The sequence below is a fragment of the Salvia splendens genome, chromosome 5 (assembly GCF_004379255.2).
Source record: "Salvia splendens isolate huo1 chromosome 5, SspV2, whole genome shotgun sequence".
Classification (NCBI taxonomy): Eukaryota; Viridiplantae; Streptophyta; class Magnoliopsida; order Lamiales; family Lamiaceae; genus Salvia; species Salvia splendens.
The window spans coordinates 640331-646330 of NC_056036.1; the positions used below are offsets into that span (position 1 = coordinate 640331).

At 41.8% G+C, this 6000-nt stretch overlaps 1 pseudogene; it reads right to left on the reverse strand.

Annotated features, from left to right (window-relative positions):
- Positions 1–1028: 1028 nt before the first annotated feature.
- On the reverse strand, positions 1029–4132 carry LOC121802506 (annotated as a pseudogene).
- Positions 4133–6000: the final 1868 nt, after the last annotated feature.

A 6000-nucleotide genomic window follows, 5' to 3' on the forward strand; every position in this document is an offset into this window, starting at 1 on the left:
ACAAAAAAAACGTCCTTAATAAATTACAAAGGTGAAAGCTTTGAAAGCAATATATGATAATTTGACACGCATACCAAAATATTAGTTCACTAGGATAAACAATATTTGTGCCGTGAATAAACTAACATAAGTACATACCAAACAAATCCAATACTAAGTTAGTTAGTTTTGTGTGAATAAACTAACATAAGTAGATATTTTTATGTATTAGATAAATAAAATAATTATTTAAGTTCATGATTGATATACTATTATTGGGTGTTCGGTTTGCAAGATGTATCGAGATTAAATTTTGTAGTGTATTTGGTTCATAAGATTCAACCCACAACTCAATCCTAGATAGATAATCATGAGATAATTAGTACATAAGCTAACCCCTTATGACTAAAATAATACCCACAATTCAATCATATAATGTATTTGGTATTATTTTATCTTGGAAATTGAACACTACCTTAGAGTATTAGTTTGTATTTAAATATAAATTATAATCTCACAAAAAAGTCTTTAACAAATCACAAAGGTGAAAATTTTGAGAGCAATATATGATAATTGACACGCATACCAATATTTGCCCACTAGGATAAACAATAATTTTTCTTGGATATTAAATTTTTCAAAATTTCACTAAAAAATAGTACTACTATATTATTGCATTTGACTTTTACTATATTTGACATATAAATTTATTTTATAGCAACTTATTATATTATATTTTACTATACTATATAAGATGGACTATATTCCACATATTTTTTTAATATTTGATGTGCTACTTTCTTTTTTACATTCATATTCATTAGAATCCGGCTATTTCTAAATCGGAAAATTAATGACTGATTAAATTTTATGCAAATGTCTCTTTACTCCTATGGAACTCAGATCATTATATGAATACGGGTTAATCGATTTTCAATTGTTCGTTTTCAGTAAAAATTTAAAATGATTTTAACCTCTCAATAAGCAACATACTATCATACTGCATTGTTCCAAATTCCACACAAAATGAGTTATTCATCACAAACACAAACAACACTCAGAAGCATAAAAAATGCAGCAACTTAACAGTCTCAAATTGATGCCGATTGCAAAGTTTTGCTGCTCTCTGTATCTCTCTCCTCCATGAAGTAATCCTGAAGAGCCGTCATTTCAATCTTGTTCGATCTCAAGCTCTTGATCGCCGCAGCAGTAGCCAAGGCGCCGGCCACCGTTGTTATCACCGGAATCTTGTATGCCAGCGCCATCCTCCGGAGCTTCAGGCCGTCATCTGGTCAAGCTGGTCGCCCGAGCTCGTCACCACCATCATCTGAATCTGCCCGTTGGCGATCATGTCAGCGGCATGAGGCCGCCCTTCGTGCATCTTCAGCACGCGCTCGACGGGGACGCCTCCTAGCTCGAGGACTTGAGCCGTCCCAGACGTCGCCACGATCTTGAAACCGAGGCTCGTGAAGGCTACGGCGATGGGTCCGAGATGGGGCTTGGTCAAGTCGTTCACGCTGAGGAATAGTGTCCCCGATAGAGGTGGCTTCTGCCCTGCGGCTATCAGCGCCTTGGCGAAGGCGATGGAGGATCCATAGTGGATGCCCATGACCTCGCCCGTGCTCCGCATCTCCGGGCCAGGATGACGTCGGCGCCTTGGAACTTCTCGAACGGGAGGACTGCTTCTTTTACTGATATATGCCTTGGGATGATCTCATCTGTGAAATGCAGGTCTTGAAGAGACTTGCCAGACATAACCAGTGCTGCGTACTTAGCTAGTGGGTGACCGATCGCCTTCGACACGAATGGGACGGTCCTCGAGGCTCGAGGGTTCGCTTCGAGCAAGAAGACATCTCCAGAGGCTGTGATTGCATATTGACAGTTCATAAGTCCACAAACATTCAAGCTCTGGCTAATTTTGTAGTCCAAGACCTAATTGTCTCCAAGCTCAAGACGACACCGTTTGTGTGGGGAAGCATGCATGCTGAATCACCCGAATGGACACCGGCTTGCTCAATGTGCTCCATTATCCCACCAATCACAACATTACCGTATGAATCAGCAAGAGCATCAATATCGATCTCGATAGCATCGGATAAGTACTTGTCAACAAACAGGACGGTCAGGATCCACCTTAACTGCAGTTTCAAGATAAGTAATGAGCTTCTCGTCACTGTAAACAATCTCCATTGCACGGCCACCCAGAACATATGACGGTCTAACCACAACAGGGTAACCAACCTCCGCTGCAATAGCAAGAGCATCTTCCTCGCTCCTTGCGATTCCTCCTTGCGGCTGCTCAATCTTTAACTCTGTCAGGATTGCGTTGAATCTCTTCCTATCCTCAGCAGCATCAATAGAATCAGGCGATGTGCCCCAGATGCGAACATTTCCAGAACCACTTCTGCATTTGGGCTTGTGCTCATCTATATATTGTTGAATAGGAAGAGACAGTTTCAGCGGAGTTTGCCCACCAAACTGCACAATAATGCCATCAGGCCTTTCCAAGTCAATGATGTTGATAACATCTTCCACCGTGAGAGGTTCAAAGTAAAGCCGATCACTGGTGTCATAATCAGTTGACACTGTTTCAGGGTTGGAATTCATCATGATTGTTTCAAAGCCTGCGTCCTGAAAGATAAAGAAAAGAAGATATAAGCAAGGACAATCAAATTGATGAAACTGAAATCAATTAAAATTAAGTTCCCCTTTTTCTTATTTTTGCACTAACTGAATCACATCCCATTTGGAACTTCAACAAATTCCTCTATCCAACTAATCAAAGACAGAGCTCTTATATAAGTTTAGTATCAATAAAATTGTTTTGCTGCTACATACGAGCAGTGAGTATATAAATCATATGAAATGGCACTATGGCATAAATTATATTTTCATCTTGGTCTATAATCTCAAAATAAACCATATAGATTTACAAGCTATAGTCAGATAGCTAGTGACATTTCCATCCAAGTCCTACAATGATTTATCACATGTATCATCCAAGATTGGAGTAGGAAGATCAATCGGCAAATATAATTGCTAATTAATAACAGATCATATAAACTGTTGCACATTTGCTAATCCATTTGGAAGATTTCTTGTAATGTAGTTGGGGAACTAAATTGCAAACGAGAGAACACAATAGGAGATTAAACGATCACCAACCTGAAGGGCAAATGAAGTATGGCAGCAGCAGTAATCAAATTCAATTCCCTGGCCAATTCGATTTGGTCCCCCACCAAGGATCAAAACTTTTTCTTGTTGGTAGGAGCTGATTCACATTCAGTTTCATATGAAGAATACATGTAAGGGTATCAGCCTCAAATTCTGCTGCACATGTATCAACTCTTTTGTAAGCTGGTTTGACACCTAAAGACAACCTCTTTGATCGAACTTCCTTCTCAGTAGACTTTGTAGCAAAAGCTATCTGAACATCGCTGAAACCTCTCCTCTTCACTTCCCAGAAATCATCCTTGGTCAATTCTGATAAACTCCGTGCTAACAGGTATTGCTCCACATCCACGAGTTCTTTAAGCTGAGTGAGGAACCATGTGTCTATAAGACTCAATTCATGGATGCCCTCCACTGTCATTCCTCGCTTCATGGCAGCATATATGGAATGAATACGATCGGGACTGGGTACCCTCAGGCTGTATTTTAGTTGTTCCCAGTCCCAGTCAAGTTCCTTGACCTTTCCACAACCCCATCCAGAGTACCCACATTCTAGCGAGCGGACTGCTTTCTGAAAAGATTCCTGAAATGTCCGACCTACAGCCATGGATTCACCAACGGACTTCATTTGGGTGGTCAAAATAGGCTCAGAGCCAGGGAACTTTCTCCAAATGCAACACCTCAAGGTATCTGCATTCAACAATAGAGTTATATGAAATGCTTATTGGACACAACACATCAACTAAGATACAAAATAGAAATAATGAAATGGGAACACCGAACATTAACCTTGGTATACAACGATAATCTATAGAAGGCTCACAAACTTCGTGTTCTAGTGATGTCTTAGGAATCTTGATCCACATGAATACCCCAACTGACAATTTTGGCGGCAATCATTGGCCAACTTGGGAAGCCAGTTGCTTTCAAGGCCTATCGCCAGAATGATCTTGAAACTTCTTAGGTTCATCCGAATTATCATCACTTCCCATCTTTGGGAAGATTAACAGGCAAACTACATCTTAGAACCACCGCATGAAGTCCTCGGCAAAGGGTCTTATAAATTGACTCACATGTCAGGAGAACAAGTACCCCGAACATGGCACGTCTCCAACCTCAAGAAGTTCCACTTGTAAGAGACAAAGTCCGGTCAGTCTGTCTTGTGTCTAGTTCGGGTCATAGGGTACATGTTTTTATTTGTTTGTTTTTATACTGTGTTTTTACTTGTCGTTTTATAAAAAGTTTTAAAGTTTTTTTTCTTTCGTCTTTTTTCATTTTTCTCTATGTGTTTTGTCTCTATGTGCTTGTGTCTCTTACAATGGTACCGAGGTATATCGTTCTTTAAAGACTGATCCCCTTTTTAGATCGATTATTAAAGACTATTGTGAGTCCAAGCTTCTAAGGAGGATATAAGACCACAATTCAGCTTAACAAGCAGTCCGTCTGAAACGAACTGCAATAAGCCAACGATTGTGAGTCCAAGCTTCCAAGGAGGATACAAGACCGCAATTCAGCTTAACAAGCACTTCGTCTGAAACGAACTGCAATAAGGGAAAGTCCGATCCACGCGATAAACCTCGCCGAATTAGGACGACCAAGTTCGGTCAAAGAAGTTTACCTCATAAGACCGGGACGACCATGTCTAGTCAAAGAGGTTTACTGCATAAGACCACTTCGGTTAACTGGGAAGTCCGATCCACGCGATAAAACTCGCCGAATTAGGACAAGGGAAAGTTCGATCCCGGCGAAAAAATCGCCAAATTAGACACAAACCAAGTCCGGTCAAAGATGTTTATTTCATCAGACCAAAGACGAGTCCGGTCAAAGATGTTTATTTCATCAGACCAAAGACGAGTCCGGTCAAAGATGTTTATTTCATCAGACCAAGGACCAAGTCCGGTCAAGAAGTTTACTTCATAAGACCGAGGACAAGTACGATGAAATTTTTTCGCTAAGCTGTAAATACAGTGTTAGAAGCGAAAACAAAATTTCATTTTTCAAATCTTGTTCGGCATACAACTCCGCTACCCTACAAAATGGCGTTACGCTATTACAAAGGACTATTCTACTGTCCAGGGTTGCTGAAGTTAAGCCACCTATCTGCAAAATCCTCTGGAAGCCGAGTTCGGTTGTTCCGAGCAGATGAAGAATAAGCAGGTCGACGAGATGCTATCCTCGACCCAACGCCTCTTCCCCGAGCCCGAGAAGTCCTAACACCTCGGCGATGAAGAGTCTCTGCAATAAGCATCTGCTGATCTTGCTCGCTCATAGTCACAACTCCTCGGCGAATTTCAGTCCGTCCCCGTCTTGACGATTCCGGTTGCTCCTGAGCCCGTTCTCGTCTTGACGTTTCCGGCTGTTCCGGAGTTCGTTGTTTGGCTTGGAGTAGGATTTTGAACAAGGGAACCAGAGGTTTGATCTGGAGTGCGAGCATCTGTTGGCGCGATATGCCGAAGGAATCTTTCTATAAGGGGGCGCCGAGAAAGAACTAATGTCGTACCGAGAAGCCCAGCGCCGCAATGATGTCACGACTTGTTGGCAAGCCGAGCTCTCCAGCGCATTGTTCCTCCGGAGTACATTATATTCCTCCCACAGCTCGTCAACTCGACTCTGAACATCTGATATGGTCATTCCCCCGCGCACACGGATGTAATCCTCGTACGCAGTCCTCTCAGCAATGGTCGTATTCAGCTCGGCCTCCAGATCATTCTTATCGGACTCTAAGTCCTTATTATCGGCATCCAGCTTCACTAAACGAGCCAGAAGCTCGTCATTCTTCGTCTGATCGGCTATAGCTCTTCTCTCAGCTTCGTCCAAAGCCGAAGAGTACAGCGTTTCCAGTGAAGTATC